The 21,715-nt window shown below is 44.3% G+C and overlaps 1 long non-coding RNA gene across 2 annotated transcripts in view; it reads right to left on the bottom strand.

Moving 5' to 3' along the window:
* The window catches only part of LOC139622273 (uncharacterized), a 38,196-nt gene that overhangs the window by 8,692 nt on the left and 7,789 nt on the right, over positions 1-21,715 (bottom strand). The window contains exon 3 of one of the 2 annotated variants that reach the window (XR_011691187.1): positions 1,684-1,938. The exons of the other annotated variant lie outside the window; for it this stretch is intronic. This is a non-coding gene — a long non-coding RNA (uncharacterized lncRNA). Of the gene's footprint in view, positions 1-1,683; positions 1,939-21,715 lie in introns of those variants that run through there. 2 annotated transcript variants of the gene reach the window in all.

Genomic DNA, 21,715 nt, shown 5'->3' with positions numbered 1-21,715 from the left:
ACATGAAACTCCCGCTGTAGCATTAATTGAAGGGAGATATGGTGGGACAAAAACGACAGGGGGTAGAGCATGTCCATTATCACTCCTGCTTTCAACAGGTCTCACATTTGGAAACTGCAAATTGCAAAAACTTGCAAGGGCAAAATGTTTGACATTATTTGATCTGCAACCATATGGTGTAGGCAGGGAGGGGGGCAAACACAAAAATAGATAAGTAAGTAAACAAGGGGAGACTGAAATACAGGCGACGCAATAGGAAATGTGGCCACAGAGAGCAAACAAATCAAGAAAATAATTATCTTTAGGGTGTAATTAAGGAGGGGTTTTGCTTGCAAGAGGGTATGTCAAGTGCTCTCCCCCTGGTCCCTCTAGCTAACTTCTCCTCCTGGTAGCCTCTCCTCTGCCATGCCCTTGCCTCCTATCCTATGGCTGACAGTGACAATAGCCATACTGTGGATGCTAAACAGCCTATTGTGAAGTCTGGGAGGCAGAACTACAAGTTCACATTGAGAAAAACATAGCCTTCCTGCTAGCATTGTGACGGTTGATTTAAGTTAGCCGTATTAATGAAGTCAAGTGTAACTGGACAGGGCTGACTCCAGCTCCCATATCCTCTCTTAATTACCTGGCTTTGTCTCGGCATGCTCGTCCTTAATCTGACCTAATGTGGCTAATAACTGAACTTGAAAACAATCAAAACAGCAATTAGCAAGAACAGGCCAGAAATGATGAACTCTCAAATTAATGCCGCAAAATTGTTTGCTGCCTTTCATGTGAACAGTATGTATTCAAATGGAAAGAAAGAAAGAAAGAAAGAAAGAAAGAAAGAAAGAAAGAAAGAAAGAAAAAACTAAAGAAACAGAAAGAAAGACAATTATTTTCAATGACATCATATAAACCAATAAAAGCTTTTCTGGTAAAGGAGCAAAATCATCTGCAATGAAACGAGATTTCGACAAAAGAATGAAATGAAAACATTACATCAAAGGTCATGTTTGAATGTAGATTCTTATCTCCCCACATTCTCTGAATAACATGGCAGCACTTTGTGACACTGACCAAGCCATTTGGAAGAAAAGAAACAGTTTCTCAACCTTTACTTTTGTTTTTTTTTCCTCTTCTAACACAAATACATCTTCAAGGAGGTCTTGTTTAAGCCTGTAAATTCCTTGAAAGTGGATGAAATTAGGATCTGCCTATTCCGGTTACAGTCCCGGCATGGTACTGACAAAAACAGATGAGTGTTTCTCCTGAGGGAGAGGACTGTGGGTATGGAACCAGTTAACACTGCCTGTTATTGCAGCTGATCATAAAAGGCTACGTGCATGGGAATTCCACTGTAAAAACTGGAAAATGTTTGTTCCTATAAAAACATGTTAATGCAAAACAGTTAGGTGAAAGACTAACCTTAAGTTAATAAGGTCATAAAATAGAAACATTTAATTGTCCGCACTGTGTTAATTAATGTAATGCATGTCTAAACATATGCTGTGTAGAAAAATAAGAGATTTTATCCAGATGCACCAAAAAACAGATTCACTTAGAATTTTACTTGTGAGGTTTAGAACATAAAACATAAAATCTATTTTACTTTAAAAACAACAGTCTAATCAGCGACATGCTGAAACAAATTTGCATAAAAAGGACTTTCTCAGATATTATTCTTTTTTATTGTTTGACCCAATGCATAGCTTTAGAGATTGCTTGAATATTAAGAATAAAATACATTTTTTAATCAACCAGTTACCAGAATCTTCCATCAAACACTTTTTTAAAATTTGATTTGCTCTGAGAAAACTAAACCCTGACTGTGGGCACAGTGGACAGGAAAGCAAATCCTTACTGATGTTTGATTGAATTCAGGCACCTCCTCTCTCTGGCCCCCCAATGCTGCCTCAATCCACCAATGGGATGCAGGCAAGCGGATTAGCAGGAATCCTGAGAGGAAGTTTAAACAAGAGGAAACATTAAATTTGAAATAAAACACAGGAAACAGGGTTAACTGCAACTCCTCCCAGTCAGTGCCAGTGGCAGGACTATTTTTTGCCCAATTATCCTTGGTTAACGGGATTAATTACTCTAACTTCTCTTTCTTTTCTTCCCCTCCAAGCAAACGGGCAATAAATCCTTCTCCGTGCTACACAGTCTGAGAGGGCCACTCTAATTAGCATAACAAGTTTCAAAATCATTACGGGCCTTAAAGTGCTTACAGAGAAAACAACATCAGAAGAGCACAGGATGCAGGATGGGATTTAGGAGGGCTATTTAATTGAATAAAAATGTTTGGCGAGGTGGGAAGAGGGGGTAAACACAACAGTGGTGACGCAAGGGGAGGGCAGGGACACAAACTGAGGGGCCTGACTCCGCAGGACTGACCCTGGTATGCCTCACATACAAACACACATGCACACACAAAAACAGAAGAGAAAGAGGACTCAGCTGCGTTAACCGCACAGAGACCCAAAAAAATTCAAACACAGAAAAGGTTTTTTTTCTTATTTTGCAAATGATTTGACTTCATTTAATCACCTGAAGAGGTTAGGTTGTATGAATTCATCGTTTTCTGGAGATTATGGCAACGTCTGTGAACCCGCTGCACAGAAAATCCACCGCAGTTCTGGGACTATTTGCTCACCATCCACCACCTTTTGCCAAAAGCCCACACCGCAGAGTCTGAGGGCAAAAACAGCCGTTTTCTAGCCAACCTGTTTAGCATGAGTCCCACCCAGTCGTCTGCTTTCACTAACCTGTCCTGACAAGTACCCAGATTAACGTAATCTTATATCAGTGCAGAGGAGCAGAAGAGAGCAGATGGACCCCCTGTGCCCCCCCACCACCCTCTCCCCACCATCCCACCCCACCTACCCTCCACCCAACACTAGCTCACTCACACACACACACACACACACTCCTGACACACACAGGCACAAGCAGGCACACAAGCAAAGGCAAAACTCTCTCACTCATAAACACACACGCTCATACACACATATTACAGACTTAGCTGCAGAGTGCTTAGCATGCAAAACCTGGGCCCCAGCCACAGCAATTAATGTTCTCCCAGCAAATTGCCACAGCTTTGGATGATGCTGTTAGGGGAATGTTACCCTGTATCTTCATATGCTGTGTGCCTCAGCGAACACCGCGGTCCTGCTGGCGCACGAGTGTGCCAGTGCGGTCGTCTTAACATAAGAAAAAAAAATCATTCATTTGCAAATAAAATAAATAAATAAATATATTAACGGACAAGTAATTGAATAAGAGACAGAACAAGAGACTGCAGGCTGGGGAATTGAATTTGGTATTTCTAACACTTGTCATCTGCCATGTCGAAGTGAGCTTATCTTTTTACAGTTTCCATGGTAAATCTCAACAACTTTGCTAAACTGAACAGATGGGCTTGCTAATTAGCAGCGCTCAGGCTGTAAGTTTGTTTATAAAGAGAGAAAGGGTTCCAGACATCTTGACACATTTTATTAACATATCATACCTTAAAGCTATGCTTCTTGATACCCACCAGGCTCTTTAGCTAAATGCACAAACACACACACACACACACCCACACAGAGACATGCACTTTCACACATGCACACACTTATATAAACATGCCCATGTGCGTCAGTGCACACACATACACTGTACACACCAGGGAAACAATAAAAGCCAGCCTTGCGAAACGGAACACCCTGTATGTACACTCATGAATATGCACAATTAACTCTGTCTGTGTGTGTGCGTGTGCATGTGTGCAAGTCTTTACAGAAGTGTAACGGCGCATTTTGCACATGAGAGTGTGTGCACTGTATAAATATGTGTGTATGTGAGAGATAGTGTTTGTTTACGAGGGTGTCGCTGTGGTGTGTCGTGCATCCATGTCCTTGCCAGGGCAGTGGCATGCTTCTCTCTCCACCAGGCCCCCTCCTAAATTCACCCCCTGTAGTTTTGTCAGCTTTCACTTTTGTGTGTCAGGGCACCGACACTAGATGATGTCCCAGGCATACAGGGCCGGTGAGCTCCCAGAGGGGTCCAGAGTATTCAGCAGCGGGATAGGATGGACTGCGACTCCGTCGGTGCCATGTAAGCCTCCTGCCGGGCCCCACTTAGGACAAGGGCAGCATCACGGCACCCACCCACTACGCTGATGCAGTGAGATGTGAAAAACGGTGTCAGAAAAAGACGGTGACAGAGGAAGAGTGCATTATAGAGAGAGATTGAGGGAGAGGGAAAAAAATCCATCACCAATACCTAATGACACAGCTCATATCACAGCTATAATTTCTGCCTCTTTTCGACACACACATGCCCACAGACATACCATGGCCCAGTGTTTCAGCAGGCACATATTGCTATGGTGATCCTGGTTAAGAGGCTTACATTCGGCCCATGCTGATGGTTGCTGGGGGACACTCCCATTGCCATGGTGATGGCTACCGGGAGGACACTCACATTGCCATGGTGATGATGGCAGGAGCCAGGCATGCCAACCAATGAGATGATGGATAGATGCCATGCAGGAGGCGAAGAAAACGTGACTAGAATGCTCGCTTGTCATGTCTACTGTCAAGGAGACTTTTCATAAATTGTACCTTCACATATCTGCAACAAGCGGCTTTCCTGCAAAGAGACAAATTTATGTTTTCATGATGGCTAAATTAATGATTGAATTTTCAAGAAGGAGGGGCAATAATATCTTAATCTATGAAAAAAAAATGTAGCTACTCGAAAGATTACAAAAGAAAATGATGCAGATTACGCATTTAAGATTGCAGATGACATGAATTATGGATAGGAGACATGCAAAGAAGGAGCTTCAAAGTCAAAGCATGTAGACATGCAAAATACATCAGAGAAAGACACAGATTCGGTCATTGATGGCACAAGGTTGGATCATGTTTGTGTCAGCCTTGTGTGTATACCACATTATTCTACATTCCACCAGTAACAATATCAACACAGATGCAGCAAAAGCATGGCAATCTGGTGATTTAGCTCCAGATAACAGCTCAAGCCATTTTGCCTGCCCCCCAGTAGAGGGAGGCTGGGGCTGAGTTGCAAACCAGTGGGACAGGGCTGGGAATCAAGGGACTAAGTCTGCCTGAAGGCATGGCCCCAGTCCAAATCTGGCCCAGCATAAACGACTACCAAGAGTTGTTGTGCGTGTGTTTGTGTGAGTATGTGGAACAGAGGAGACAGGGTGGAGCAAGGCAGGGTTCTTGCTGGACTGAATCCTTTTTAGACCAAGACACACATGTGCACACATCTCTCAGCTTCACCTGTCTCCTCTTCCCTACTGAAGTTTTTTTTTTTTTTTCTTCAAGATGGAAGATTCTGCATGCCTGAAAATGCTGATCCCCCATAAAGCAACAGGCCAGCACCTAAAAGGTCAGCCACAACAGTCCGTAGAAATATCTCATCCAGCTTTGCCACTAATACTTTAAACCCGATCAAATGCATACACACACAAGAATGCACAGATCGCCACATGTTGCTTGTCTTTTCTGTGTCATGAGAGGCTGTAAATCTCTCAGCCAATAAGAATCAGCGCTGAGTGTTATCACTGACCCTCAGGCAATGGGACTTTACAATACCCACACTAACTGGACAAACCATGTATGTGTGTGTGTGTGTGCGTACTCCTGCATTGACAACCAGATCCCTCAGCCTAGAAGGGGGGCGCTGTACCTTTGACTGCTTTCATTTTGCTTAGGTTGACAGTTCAGCTAAGATAAAAGATTTACCTTTCTTCCTGAAAAAGCGACACACAATACACCAGAGAAAGACGGTGGTTAAAACGCACCGAGGAGTGTGTCATATCTACAAACCTGTCTCTGCATGGGCCAGAGCACCTGCAGCTCACTATCTCCAGATCGTACGCCAGAGGAACACCCTCTCGCTCACATACCCAAGTGACAAATGGAGAGAATGTGTTTTGTATTTTTTTTTGCACTATGTTATATATGTGATATGCTCAAGCAATGTGGCTCTTGCTCTTCAGTTCAGTGACCCGCACTCTCCAGGTGTGACCAAACACACGAAAAACATCTATGGGACACAGCGCGGTGAATACCACGTCACTTTGGGTGCAGTACAACCATTCAGCACAAAAGCAGTAATGATTTTCCACATTTCAACCACATGGAAATTCATTTAGCTCAATGATCTCAGTAAACATTATGTCTGCCCTCATCTCAGAAACTTCATACATGAAATGATATAATTACATAAAATCAGAAAACATCTGTAGCAGGTAAGTTTTTAATCTGACTGCTGTATTTGTGATTCTTTTATGATTTTGGATTTGCCTTCCACGCACAGGAGCCTTAGGGAGCCTTATGTGTGGATTACACCTTAAAAGACACTCCCAAAATGGCCCAGCCCCTGAGGAGGCCAATAGAGAGCTGTGTTACCAAAAGTCCCCGCAGAGACAACAAGCCATGTGAAGTGTGAAACCTCTCGCCAACATGGATTTAAGATTTCAGAAACATACATCAGTAAGAATGGAAATATTTAGAGCGAAAGAAGAGAACGAAGGCAGAGAGAGAAAGAATGGACAGACTGCTGTTTGACAAATATTGTGAGACGTGGTGGAGGGGTGGTGGTGTTTTCATTGCTGACATCAACATAAATTTTCCTGGCGCGGCTCTCCTTGCCCAGCGTGGGCTCAGCACTGGGAAACTGGAGAGGAAATTCTCCGAGCCGCAAGGGAGTGGAATCAAAGAGCCGTGGCTCTGAGACCTCTGACACACTGAACTCCTCGCTGACCCCAGAACTCTCTTTCGCTCTCTCTCTCACACACACACGCACAGTTAGAATGCAGATGCACACATAACAGACATAGAAAAATGCACATATACATGACTTTCAAGATCATTTGGGATCAATGCTCATCACTTTGTGTCTTCAGTGTCTGGTCCATGCGCATGTGCTTCTGCAATCTGATAGAGGACAGTGTTTGTTCCTGTGCGGCTCTGACGAGCACTGGCCTGCATCAGAACTGTGAGGCATTCAGCAGTGGACCAAAGGTTCAATGAGCCCTGTCTAAGGGCCCTCATTAAAAGTTGACACACACACACACACACAGATGTGTGAGCACATATGCTTGAGTTAATGATGATGTAATTAGCCCTGATATCCTTGAAATGTGGGGTTCCAGGAAGTGGCGACATGCTTCATGTCATGTGCAGCATTCGAGTGTGAATGTGTGCATGTGTGAGCACACTATGCCTTCGGATTTGTTGGAGACTGTACAATGAACTTGATGGCCACCATTCTATGCCACAGTGAGTCGGCTTTCCAGCCCAGCTCCTCCGAAAAGAAGCACATGTACAATGACCGCCATAATGAGGAGCTCTTCCACGCCGTCACACAAACGCGCAATCTGACTATTTGAGCAGGTGTGTTGGGCAACTGCCGCAGACACCGAAGGCATTTTTGAGAAACGGATTGGTGTGTTTTTGTGTGTGTGTGTGTGTGTGTGTGTGTGTGTGTGTGTCATACTTGGTGTGGGTCCTTTCTTAGGTTCCAGGGACTATTCATGATTGGGCACCAGGTGAAAGAGGGTGCAGCTGGCTAGACTCGAATGAATGGTCTTCCCTCTGACCCCTGTGTGCCTGTGTGTGTGTGTGTGGGGGGGGGGGGGGGGGGGGGGGGCATATGTGCGTGCACATTTGTATGTGTGTATAGATAGAGGGTCCAGGGCGTGGGGGAGCATGGTGTGTGGACAAAGCGACTTTCAGATGCCACCACAAAAACACATCATCAGTTCGAGAGGAAGGGTACAGAGGTGAAGGGAAGAAAGGGTTTACATCACTGCTCAACCATGGCAACTTGTTCTAACCTCCTTTTTTATGTGTGGAACAGTGTCGCCCCACCACCCACCACCTATGGGACCTAGACAAGAGTCTCAGGGGCTAAAGAGGGTTTCAGTCCTAATGCACTATTCTGTAATGGGTGTAGATTCAGCATTAACATTAAGTGCTTGTGACACAGTGATTTTAGTGTTTTGATGGTTTTTGGTCATTTCTGATGAACAGATAATGTTTAGACTGTGATGTTTTGGTGTTGCTCTGCTTTACGTGTGTCAGCTACCAGAGAAGCAACAAGGTCCCCAATCAGAGCTCAGAGCAGACGCTGGGGCCCAATGAGGTCTGTCAAAGTGTGCAGGCTGTTTTAATCCACTCTGCTGGAAGTCTCCTCTGTAGACGTGTGTGTGTGTGTGTGTGTGTGTGAATGTCTGGAACAGTGGGCACGATAAGCCACAACAAGATAAAAGCTAGCTCGAACAATGATGTCATAGATTTCCACAGATTTTCTGGGAGGTCGGTGAAGTCAGACCTGAATGAAGATGAGGCCCCCATCACGCTCCGGCCATCCGCCTTCCCTCCATTGTAATAGCATGACTGCGATAGCTACAGGATTAGCTGGCGCGATAGGTTTGAGGCTTTCACTTATCCATCAATATCATACTTAGAGTTCCCCAGTCTTAGGCTGCTCTCCCTGCCTCAGCATATCTTTTTGATCCTTGCTTCTCCATATCGGTAAACACTTGTTCTCCCCTCCTATCAAGGAGGAAAGAGGAGAGTGACTAGAGGACTCCAAATAATGCAATTAAACACTGACCGCAGGGTTCAGTGCTGCTTATCAATACACCCAGCAGGGGAGCAAAGACCAGCTCAAACCATGGCGTCAGCTGTCTACTCTATGGAGACAGGCATTTTATTAGACCGCAGCTATATCCTCAATCTTTCCATCTGCTCACCGAAAAACACAGGTCTTCAAAAAGCAAAAGAAAGAAAGAAAGAAAGAAAGAAAGAAAGAAAGGCAAACAGAATGAACAGAAAGATGAGCTGCCTAGCACATTATCCATAGGTGTGCTGTAGGGGCCGTACTCCCTGCTCAGTGGTGAGGACAGGTGTGCTGTTCAACACGTTTCTCCCCTCTCTGCTCTGTTTCACTGTCGGCACAGCTGACCTCCACAGGAGGCTTGTCTGTAGCAGAGCCAGATTGAGAGCTAGCACACCAGCCTGGGAGCCCACAGAGCACATGAACCAGGCCTGAACCAGGCCTCTGCCGCGCAGTGAAGCTCCCAGCCCCCGCCCGCTACTTCCACCCCTTGGCCAGCCACTGACAAATGCTGAGCCTCTCCCTGGTTCTATGGTTTCTCCAACCTGGACACCAGGCACCTAGAGGATAAATCCACTTATACATAATAAACACTGGCCCCAGGGCCCGGTGTGTGATCTCATCATGCATGCGTGTCCTCTCTGGAAAGAAATGTGACAGACTGCAGCGAGGAAATGTGTGCTGGGGAAGGTGGCGTGTGTGGAGAGCTGCAAGGGTGCCAAACAGAGTGGTACACAACAGCAGCATGAACCCTCTCCTGCCCAGTGTGTGATGCTCTACTGGCCCTCCCTCATCTGCATAATGAAAATTTGCACCGATAAGGATGGTTAAACTGACACAAGGCCTAATCAGGAGGAATGACTGTCTTTGGACCACAGGGATCTACTGGTGTGGGAAGAGGGAGGCAGAAGAATTGCAGAGCCGAAAGGGCAGGGCAAATATTGGCAAGAGTCTGGACTTTCACATACACACCCGAATCTGCAAAACTAAAACGGGAGGCTTGAGTAATTGATAAAAGGGTTTTTTTTTTCCACTACAAAGCCCGATTGGATTGTTGAGTGATTCAAAACAAACAGAGATGGGGAGTTTAGTGAACAGAGCCAAGCACTTAAGGAACATGAAAAGCAGCAAAGCTCTGGCGAGGCAGTCTGGCTGTTTCATTGCTCCGCAGGCTGAGGAATCAATGGGAGCGGGGAGAGAGGGCATTCCTGGACCACAGACTGACTGACTGACTGACTGACTGACACACACAGCGAAGAGGGAGGACCGTGCAGAAGAAGGGATAGAGAGAAGAATCGCCATATAGGAATGACTTGTGACAGGGCAGTTAATTTCAGGCCGTCCTGTGCAGACCAGGGTGGGCCTCTGAGGGGGAAAATAAGCAGTGGTTCGACAGCAGTCTGCTGCTATCTGCAGCTGGACAAATGCACTATTGAGACAGGTGGACAGCACAGGGACCAGGAACACACACACTGATGGACTGGCAGTGTTATCCAAATACACGATTGTGATGTAGACTCGTGACACCTTTTCACATGTGGCTGGAAAGACTCTTTCTGATATAAGATCTTTACTATTTAAGTCCCAACAAAGAAAACAAGAACTATAATTCTCACCTCCTAAAAACTATTAGCTATGAAACAGTCAAATGCATGTGAACCATAATTTTTTGTAAAGGCAGTTCTGTGCAGACCTAGCTCACTGTAGAGGACATAAAAAGCCTTGAATATACCATACATCAGCCAAAGCAATTAGCCAAACAGGGGCTCACGGAGGTGGGCTTTGATCACACAACTGTGAAATATTTATAAAGAGATGCGATACATGAAATGAGCTCTGAGAATGAGTGTCTGTGGGGGTCCGAAAGGAGCTCCCCTTAGAGGGACCTTCAGGGAAGGACAACTGTTTGAACACACAGCGAGTTACAGTGGGCCCAGTTCCAACTCAAAATGAAGGGCAGGAGGGACTGGGCAGGCCTAAAATGGCGGCCTAGTTTCGAGTAAGAGAGAGTGGGAGATGGGGAGATAATCCACGGTTTGGAACAGGAGTGGAGGCAGCCATGGTGCTGGTGCGAGCAGTGTTTGGGGGGTGGTGGGGGGGGTTGGCGGCATTGAGCTGTGTTCTCAGCTGACGTGCTCAGTTCCACTTGGTTCCACTCAGACAGAGAGCAGGAGTTTTAACACACTCAAGCATGCGCTAATTAAAAATCCACACTCGGCATCATAGCTGCAGCAATCAATACTCTTGATTAACTCATCTATACATCACTACAGCACACAATGGACTGAGCCAGTCAGCAAAATGAACTATATTCACTTTTAGTTGTTATATTCATTCCACATGCTATTCTGAAGAAATATTGCTTATTTCTAATTCAGACTCTATCAGTGTCATTATCCATTTCTCCTCCTGCCTCTATCATCAAAATCATTACGATTCATTTCATTTTCCTTGCTTTCAAATTGCAACTCATCTTGTGGAAGGTATGGTGTAAATGATATACATTTCACCTGTGATTAACATTAACCTGGTTTGTAGATTGCTGCACACGTCTCACTGCTCCTCTTCCTAATTAATTCACCCTGAGAGACTTGAACAAGGGGAATAGTTTTATTCTCTAGCCCTTATAATAATCAAACTGCCCCCTGGAATATTTTCACACTTCAGCTTGGTGGGGAACTTGGGATTCTTAATGCAGCCCCTGCTTCTTTAGGAAGTGCTAATTTGATAACATTCGAATATCAAAGGGGAAAAAAGCTTATTAATATTTCCTGTGACTTTTGATATAGCTAGGAAAAAAAAATCCAAATTCCAGCAGGGTTATTCACATACGCTTTTTGTTTGTTTGCCACTTTCTTACTCTAATTAAAAGTGTAGTCGTTGAACACAGAACTCATACAGCATCTTATATAAAAAGAAAACAGATTGTGCAGAATGTAGGTTTAATTTTCTGTGCCAACTGAAAGGGGGCGAAGAAAAATATTTTTAGCTGTTTTCCTGTTTGACTTTTCGGTGTGGACGTGCTGTTTTATAGAAGTGAGCTGAAAACCGCCGAATGTGCAGACGGACGTCTTTGTCATACACAAACAGCATTCTCAGATGAACCTGTATGCCCATGATACAGCTTCACACACTGGCACATTACCAGAGGCCAGAAGTCACTCATTTGAACGGAGGGTGAAGGGAGAACAGTGAGCAGCAACAGATTAGTGCCCCTTTGCAGCTGTTGGATGGCTGGGCATAGCGTCCTGTCCTGGCAAAAGTAATGCAGCAAAAGTTTTGCCCATGAATTACACCATGTCCACACTATGTGTGAAAAAGTGAATTAATCTCAGTGCCCTCTCTTCTGGAAATGACTCTATGCCTTGGTTAACAGATAGCAGCTGAGGTCATCCCATTACAGAAATAGAAAAATATTTCAAAAAGAACAAGTACATTTCAAAGCATTTAACCTCCTGAGACCAAGGGAGCAACCGTACCTTTCAAGATTATATCTGTAATGCAGCGTTTGGTTGTTTGCTAACCGAATGAAGGGGTAGAGAAAGACATTCATCTGTTTTCGTGCTGTTTTTAGCTTTTCAGTATGGACTGGCTTTTTAATGGCATAAAAATGTGCGTGGATGTTGTAAGCTGCTTGGCCTCAGCCCTCTCTCCTTCTCTCTCTCCTGTTGTTAGCTCAGCCTGAGCCGGGGCCCCAGCCCAGGCCTCCCGTGCCCCTGGCCAGACCAGCTGTCCTTGAAGCAGGCCCGAAGCGTTCCTTTGCTGTTTGTTAAGAGAGAGTAGAGAGTAGAACCTTGAACGTGACCCTCCAAACGGCTTTTATTCTCGGTTCACTCCAACTCCCTCCTTTATATCCCTCTCTTTATTTAACCCTGACTATTTGCTGAGTTTCTGCTAAAAATCCAATTAGGTTAATTTGAAACAGTCCCGGTGAGAGAACTTTATCCTTTTGGTGCAGAGATAACTAACCTAATTAAGAACAGACCTCTACCTCCGTCCTCTTTGAGCCTGGAAATTAAGATAAGAAAAAGAAAACTTGTCAGAGATTAGGGCTGAGATTAGATTCCTAAAGCAAACACTGGAGGGGAGACTTCATCTTTGAATGCATTCAAATTGTTTAGTGCTCTTTCATCACCAGATTTTCAGGTAAATGAGGTAAAATTTTATAAAATAATGAGAAGAAGGATAAAATGTAAATTTCGAGCAGAGAAAGAGAAACGGGGGTGTGATTAGACCACCTGTGAAAGTCGACCATGATTGATTGTGTTTTTATAGAAACTCTTTAAAGCTGCTGCAACATGTGAAGCAACATAGGGGTTGTTCTGTTCAGCTGAATGAAACACACACACACACACACACACACACACAGAGTAAACACAAACAACAGGCCTGCTGAGTTTAGTTTGCTCCTATCAGCTGGCTCTGACCAACCACACAGACCACCCCGACTCCTCAACTCCTCACTCACTCTCATATCGGGACAGGAAGGGGAGGGGGTGGGGCAATGGTGGGCTGGGGTGCTGGGTTTGAGGGATTTGGATGGATGGGGGGATGGGTGGAGCTCAGTGAAGGGGTTTGAAAGGGGGGGGGCTCCACCAAATTAAAACCCAATCAATGTGAATCTCTCTCTGCCCGGTCAAAGCCCCTTTTCCAACTAAAGCCTTTTCCCCGAGCCCCCTCCTCATCGCCCTTTCCAGTCAGCCTCCATGTCACCCCCACCCCCAGCGCATGTACCCAATCCAATGCCCTCCACACCCTCCCCCTGACCCACACTCACCCAGCACTGTCACGGAGCAATGACTCAAGGCACTGGCCTCTATTTCTCTACTCCACACCAGGAAAAGTAACCACAGCTCAGAATTACAGCACAGTGAGGATTAATCCCCAAACTACAACATGCAAAAACCAAGCTGATCAGAATAATTTAAAGATTTTCTTACTTCAGATGTGTAAGGAGGCTGTGCAGGCAGGCAGGAAATCCTTTCACTGTACTGGTTCTGTGCTGCAGCACACAATTTCAAATAAAACATGAGACTTCAAGAGTCAAACAACACTGTCCTCATATTTACAGGCTGCACTGTGCAATATTATGCACTCACAAGCATGCTTCCAAACACACACTCACATGCACACACACACGTGCATGCCACCTGCTGAAGATGGAGAGAGTCCTTTCTGGCTGAAGCCTAACAGTGGGGAACAATTAAACCAAAGACATGCCTTTGATCACTTGGTCATGTGAACATGACAGGTGAGCATATGGCTGATAAAATGTAAATGACAATCAGTGCTTAGAACGTTCTGGAAGTGGGCAGCAACGAGAAACGGAAAAGAAAATGAGGAAGAGATGTCTTCTAATGACTTTTACGAAAAACATCCCGTTCAGTGCTGGATTTTCCATGCCCTAAGTGTTACTGAGGTTCATTTTTTATATGTAGTGAAAATGTCCGGTTTTGCTTCATCATCTAATTTTAGCAAAAAACTGTCCCTTATGTGAGTTACGGAAACCATCCTGTGCAGTGTGTGTGTGTGTGTGTGTGTATGTAGACAGACACACAAAGAATACTCACAGTCATGCAAAAACAAAAAAAAAAAGAAAACACATAAGATCATTAGACTTTTATAGCGGGATGGGCAGACAAGAAAGAAGCTAGACTGAGTAACAGTCAGCCGCCACAAACAATCGCTAGCAGATGCTGGTGATGTTGTTACCGAGCGGCACAGGGGTGAGAGAATGGAAGGTGAGGTCACATACATATTTGTGGCAGGATGCAGCAGAATAGACCTACTGTGTAATGTGATGGGATGGAGAGCTGGGTAACGTGTGCGCTCGCTGGCACATGCAAACAAGCACGCAATACCACCCCCCCCACACACACACACTCGCCACCCCCTCACCCCCCACCCTTACATGTACAGGCACTCACAGAGCTCAGAGAATGATCTGAGGCCCAGAGGCAGTTTCCATCTAGTAGCAGCAGGGGGAGCAGCTCCACTATTGTTATGACTGGATCCAGGCCCAGGGCACTGGGCTGGGGAGTGTGTGTTCAAAAAAAGTGTGTCCATGATTTGTGTGTGTGCTTGTAAGTATGTGCATGCATGCTGGAAGGGAGGAAGGAGTGATGGGTGCAGGAATAAAATAGCAACGCACAACATACACAGTGATTGATATTGTTTCCTCCGCCGCCCCACCCTGTGTCTTTGTCAGTTTTTATGGCACCTTAAATTTGGGTAAAAGCAGCACAAATAATTGTAAAAATCAAAACTTGAGAGGGGCATTTTTCTTGAATTGCAAACTCTAGAAAAAGACGTGCTTGTCAAACTCAACAGAGATACTGTAAGTGGTTGAGAGAGGGACTGTAAATCCCTGAATAGATCAGAACCACCAGCGCTAGTATTGTTGTTTGGCAGCAGCTTTTGTACTACAGAAATCCACAGCCATCCGAAATGGTTAAGCACACTTTATTCCTCCTTTATTACAACGACCGTGGCTCGTGTAGTTTATTCTGAATTGCTCTGTGGCTGCTCAGGTCTGCAGCTCTGTGTTTACAGTGTTGAGAGGAATAAACTGCACTGACTTTCCCCATTGTAGTGAAGGAATATGTCACTGAGTGTAACTGCATGACTCTCTTATGTGTTTCCAATATTCAACACACAAAGTATATATCAGGCTTTTGCTAACAATGACAATATTTGTCGGGATAAATTCATTGTTGTAATTTTTTTTATAATCATAAAATAATGCTAGCCTCATCCTTTAAAGAAACCTGTACACAAACGTACTGAGGAAAGTAAATACGCATGTACACACTGACACACGCTTAAAGAATTTGTAGAATCAGTTCAGCTAAATTACAAAAAATGCAGACAGTTTGGGTTTTATTCACTTATGTTTTGAGATATCCACGTCTGAGATTCCTGCTGCCTCCTACCAACATATTTTTTAGAGACCATTTTATCTAAAGACAGTATTCCCAATATTGAGGAAAAGTTTAGCATTACTGAGCATTACTTTTTAATGCTCAGAGCTCCTTAAACAAAAGTCCATTCATAAGACAGATCTTACAAAACCTGGTCAAATGAAGTTAATTCTTACAACTGTCATCGGGGTGAAGTAGCCGTTGTTGTTTTGTTATTATGTTCTGTAAGACCATACTCACTAAAGAGAGAATCTGAATAGTGAAAGAATGAAAAACTGGACAGATTTAGAAACAGAGCACAATGTTGCTACAAGACAGCGTTGCCCATTGAGTGTCTCTTTGTGTCGTTAACAGACGGCATGTGAAAGATATCTACTGGGTTTGATTACGCTAATTCCTGTTTGTGTGTGTGTCTCACACAACCATCACCGGTTTGTGTGCTCGTACTCTTTGTCCCCTCCTTCACAGTTGTGTGAGGACACTCATGGTTAATGGCTGTTAACAGCACAAGTGTTAAAGCATCCAAATGTGGACAATTAAAGAGCCGCTCTGCCCGAAAAGACGGATGACTGCTGTTGGTCCAGAGAAGAGAGAGCTTTTATTCAACGCCTCACACTTTCTTTTCTTATGCAATGTCTCCAGCTGAAAACAGAGTGTAAGAGGCCACTTCACCTCAAGGGCTGTTGCTCAGCTTACTGAGGACACACACATATACATATGTACACCAGGAAACACACACATGCAGCCCCTGTCAGGCATTTTAACTGCAGTTTGAAAAAACTGTTTTCTGTAGTCTGGGTTTGAAGACTTTGCTTACAGTAGGCATTCATTTTCAAAATAAAAGATCCTCATTCCACTTAATGAAGTATCCACTTTCACTTTCCACTAACCTGTTGAAGGCACCAGAGAGAAAAAAAAAGTTTGAGGAAATGGTTTGAGTGAAGAATTGATGGCAGGTGACATCACATAGAGTCTGACTGAAACACACATGGTCCCATCAATCTCCACTTTCATTTTTACCATCACTCTCTCCTCCCTGCTGAACAACAGACCTGAATCATTTGCCATTGGCCCTCCCTATGTGTGTGTGTGTGTGTGTCCTCTTTTACTTCCAACAGGACCCATCACCTTGTCCACTACAGCAAGCCCAAGCCGGGCTGACCTTGGCTCTTCCATCAACAATTAATTCTGAGTCTTACTGTCTATCTTTTCCTCAAAGCCTTCATCTCTCAACATTGTCTCCCACGGCTTGAGTTGTGTACGCCTGAGTGTGTGTGTGTGTGTAGTCTCCCATGGTTAAGGGAGCGTGTGTGTGTGTGTGTCAGGTCCAGTGAAGGTGACACCTTATGCCTCGTGCCGAGATAATGAAGGCTTTAACTTTACAACTCAAGCATATCAGATTGCAGCACCACAGTCTCTCAGACATGCGCCCACAACATGAGTGATCTGAATGGGTCGCCACCCTCCATTTCATGTGCACTGAGCAGTGTGCACTGTAAAATCTGCCAAAAGGCCTCATCATCATAACCATCGCTTATTCCAGAGCGGGCTTCAGGATCGGGTTTAGTGAGACATATCACAGTACACATGCTTGCACAGAAACACACACCCTTCAAGGAGGGCAGGCAAGGGGTTGCATACTGTTTACCAACTGTTATGGCAGCCGGAGGCAGGGGGAAAAAAAAACAGCTCTGTGTGCATAACCTCAGAACATGTGAGAGTCAAGATGTCAAAAATCATTCACGTACCTCACAACTGGGCTAATGTGGTGAAGAGAGAAAGAGAGAGAGAGAGAGAAAAAAAACATCCTCCTAAATTCCCTCACTGCCTCTCTTCAGTGCTTTCTCCTCAACTCACCTTTCCTCCCCCTTTCATTCAGGAAGGGTTCTTTCCATAATAAAAGGAACCTGTGGAACTAATCCTTGCAAATCTCCTGTGCTTTCTGTCCTATACCTCCAGGCAACACAGCACACTGAAATCCTCCATTTGCATGCCTAAACTGCACTAACTGTGAATAAACCCTTTTAGCTGCTAATGTAATAACATCTCCATTTCAGGAAAGGAGCAGGGGGTTAGCCAGCCCTCAGAGATTCAAGCAAACTCACCCCTCTCTCCCTCCTCTCGCCTACCCTCTCTCTTTTCCCCTCTCATCCCTTCTCCTCTGCAGTACAATAGGCCTGGCATCCAGATGCATCCAGCAGCCCGCCATATCAGCCACATCTAGTTAGGGTCAGCTTTGGAAATGGAAGTGGAGTACTGATTACAAGCAGATAAGCAAGAACACACACACACACACACTCTCTCTCTCTATCTCCCTCACAAGCTGCCTACCAGCTTCTCTTCACCTTGGCTGGATTGTGCATCAGAGGATTAAAAGTGATGTTGAACATGATTTCAATTTTCTTTCATTTTATTAATGACAGCTGGAAGATAAGGAATGAGAGAAATTCCCCTTTTAAATAACTTGATATCTCAATTGATGCTGTGTTGATCTGACCATCTTCACGAGCTAGTACACACATAAGCAACCGTGTTTTCTCCATATGTCATGATAAAAAAAAAAAAAAAGTCTTGAGTTTAACAATGAATTTCCTGACGAGAAACTCATTCATAGTATTTCATGTTACTTTACAGAATCTAATTGGCCACGACTGCTCTCCATTTCTTTGCTGCAATAATCCACAGAACCCTATCAGAGCTTTTCATCTCTGACTGAATCCCATTAACACTGCGAAGCAGCACAGAGGCCACGAAACGTGCTCGCTTCACCACACACAGACAAACTCACATGCAGACACGTAGAATTACGCTGCATTATTTTCCACAGTCATATTGAGATGAGGGTCAGAATACATTACGAGCTCTCGTTCCTCTGCCTCAGAGCAGGCAGCAAGAGATGCCAAGATATCACTTTAATTGTCCAATTACATGGAATATAGTTGTTCCAGCCCACCCTGAACTCGGTACTCCTCCCCAAATTCTGTTTTTTTTTTTTTCTGGAAAGATCAGTTTGGTTGTTGCAGTGATTTTTTTTTCCTTCTTCTTCGTGAATTAGGGCTTGAACGGGAGACATTGCTCACGTTTCCCCCCCTGAGAGCGAGCGTTCACTACCTCACAGAGTTCACATGAATAATATGAACATCAAAGAGAATTTCTTGGAACCCATCTGATCAAGCTGTATCATACATCGCTGTGACATGCCTATAACACATCCCTCCTGTCTCTCTCTTTCCTCTCATCTCTCTCTCTCTCTCTCCCACACATACACACACACACATACACACACACTGTATATACTGACACGCCTAACATACATTGGTATTCTCCTTGTGTAAGAGGGAGATCCAGTTACTTCAAAGGACCCATTTCCACTACTACTACTACTACTACTTACTGATACAACACTGATAAGACATCAATGCTGAATGCATGCGCTGCCGCCATGGTGCACTCAGTCAAATGCACACAGCACAGGCAAAATTGAGCAATATAACCTATATGTTGAAACATCTATCACACATATTGTTTGTAGCAAATGTATTCTGCTGACCCATTTTCCTTCCATTCATCCAGCTGAGCATTTTTACCCTTCTTATTCAAATTCACTAGCAGGAGCCTCACAAAAGCATCCACCTGCTTCTAAATATTACAGTGCAACAATACACACGCTGTAATGCGCATACCTGTACATATATACTGTACACAAATCCATGCAGACGGAAAACACATCTCGGTGCTACACGACAAGAATGACGACTGGAAAAATGATTATTCTTGATGTTTGATGACTAAATAAATAAGCGGGATGAGAGAGCGCTGTGGGGGAAACAGCTTGCAGCTCTGCCAGTCATCCAACCAACCAACCAACCAAACAACCAACCAAATGCCAAGCAAGCCCCGAAAAAACACACATGAAAAAGATGAACTTATTGAGGTCTCTATTTCCATGGCAACACAGAATAGTTTTGATGATGTTCCTTCCCAGTCGGCAGGCAGGGCTTGGCCGAATCACGGCACAGATTGGTGCTCCGTGGCTTGTTACTAAGGGCGGGTTGAAAACGTGGAGAGAGGGAGAGAGAGAGAGAGAGAGAGAGAGAGGCGCAGATGGTTGGAAGAATTGCCACTTTGAAGAAAACCCCAACCCACACTCACAACTGGGTTCTACAATATTGATTTGAATGGATGGAAGGGAAGAAAACCTAGTGGCCTATGAATAAGTAAGTACTGGATAATATGGGCTAAATCAAACGACATTCAAACTGAATAGGATATGCGTTCTCAATGATGCAGAGGTCCAGTGCGTCTTTCTCTCTACATGAGGGCACAGCAAACTATGGTACTGAACAGTACTGTCAAGCCTCCTCATGTCATGTCTCTAATATCCTCCAACTAAAAAGCACAGAATAGAGACAGAAAAGCAATAGAGAAAACCAAAAAAGATCAAAAATCTTTGCTCAACGAATCTCGATCTCATTTAAATGAGCTTAACTTCTTTGCTCAAACCACTTAGCAATGTGAGTATCACAGAGCTCACGCCACTACTACAAGTTACTGCTGCAATGACTGCTGGCTAATTTTTTTTTTTTCTTTTTGGCTTTTAAAATCTTAATTACAAATTTCTTCACAACACTTGAGAGGCCCCAGTTCTTTTTGGATAAACAACACACAATCATCAGGGGTTTTAATTTACCCAGCAGGAGAAGTTGTGCTAAATACCATCTATTTGAAAAGAGGAAATCCAAGAAACTTCTACATCTCTCTCACTCTCATTCTCTCTCTCACTGTAAATTTTGCTCATCTCCTCTTTTCCCTCTGCAGAGAGCGGCACTATGAGCTGCAGGAAACAGCAACAGAACGCAGGGCCCTGCCAGGCCGCGGCTAGCTGTGATTCGTGTTCGACATGACCACACTGCTGTTTAGACAGACACAGCTGAAGACGCCGGGTTGATAGCATGGCATCATTTACACGAGCACAAGGTCCCACACACCGTCCCTCTGTTATCTCCCCTTCCCTCACCTTTTCTGATGCCCCCCTCCGCCCCTCCCCTTTTCGCTGCGACCCCACAACCCTAAATCCCCCTAGCACACGGCGACATGGCAGACAGGCCGCCACGCAGACAGGTGACCGTAAACAATTAATCAACATGGTGACACCTCTACATCTGCCAGGCCCAACATGGGGAGGGGAGCTGTCAGCTAGCAAAACAAAGCAGCCCCCAACACACACACTTGTCTAACACACACACACACACACACACATAAAATCACGTTAGTGAGTGGCTCAGTAGCTCATAAAGAGTGTCACTCGCAAAATGTAGAAGCTTGTAGATATAAAATATTTACCTAACATACTGGAGAGGCAGTGAGACATACAGCTTTAAACAACTGATTTCTTTCATTATCACTGTTCCATGGCCTTGTCTTCAGATATGGGGAGCTGGAAAAATGCTTGTGTTAAGCCACACTAGTGATTTCACATCATCTTCTTCACACTTGCCATCTACAATCAAACACTAGTCACTGTCCACATTACACACATTTTCTATAGGTGCAATCAAAGTGAGTGGAATTTTGCTCATGGCGGTTAAACCATTAAAAATAAAAACAAGTAAAAGTACAGCGCACCTTTTACCCCTTTAATCTACAAAGAACTACTTCTTTGGTAGAAAGTTATTTGGCTTAAATGTCACAGACTAATTCCTCAAAACCTGGGAAAACAAAAATAAAAATAACTGCATGGCTACATAACACGGAGCAAGCTTTTTCTTTGTTTGGTTTGGCTGTTTGGTCCAGGGTACTTGAGTTTTGTTGCCCCTGACTAAAAGCCTCTGTTTTAGAGGAGCTATTTGTAGCCTAAGTGTCGGGGTTATAGCTATACAGCCAACATTAGCATTAACAGCTTTTTGCTTTTCAGTCGAAAATAAATGTTGCAAGTTCAGCATCAAACTTTGTTCCTTTACTCAGTAAGAGCTCCAGCAGTGGAAAGCAGCCCTCTTGTTTTGCTTTTATTTCTGTTCCTTCTTTTCTTCTACTAATGCTAGCATGCTAACCAGCCAGCCCCAGGCCAGTTGGCCCATTTCGTCACTTCTCGATACCAAGTCACTGTCACGTTCAGTCTGCCATAAAGACGTTACACCGCTCTGAGGATGTATTATAGTTTTGTGTCTCATAAA

This window comes from Trachinotus anak, unplaced genomic scaffold, assembly GCF_046630095.1.
Source record: "Trachinotus anak isolate AG129_WGS33_773 ecotype Australia unplaced genomic scaffold, CSIRO_AGI_Tana_v1 ptg000001l, whole genome shotgun sequence".
NCBI classification, from domain to species: domain Eukaryota; kingdom Metazoa; phylum Chordata; class Actinopteri; order Carangiformes; family Carangidae; genus Trachinotus; species Trachinotus anak.
The sequence above is the reverse complement of the archived record's forward strand: the minus strand, read 5'-3'. Positions and strand labels throughout refer to the sequence as shown.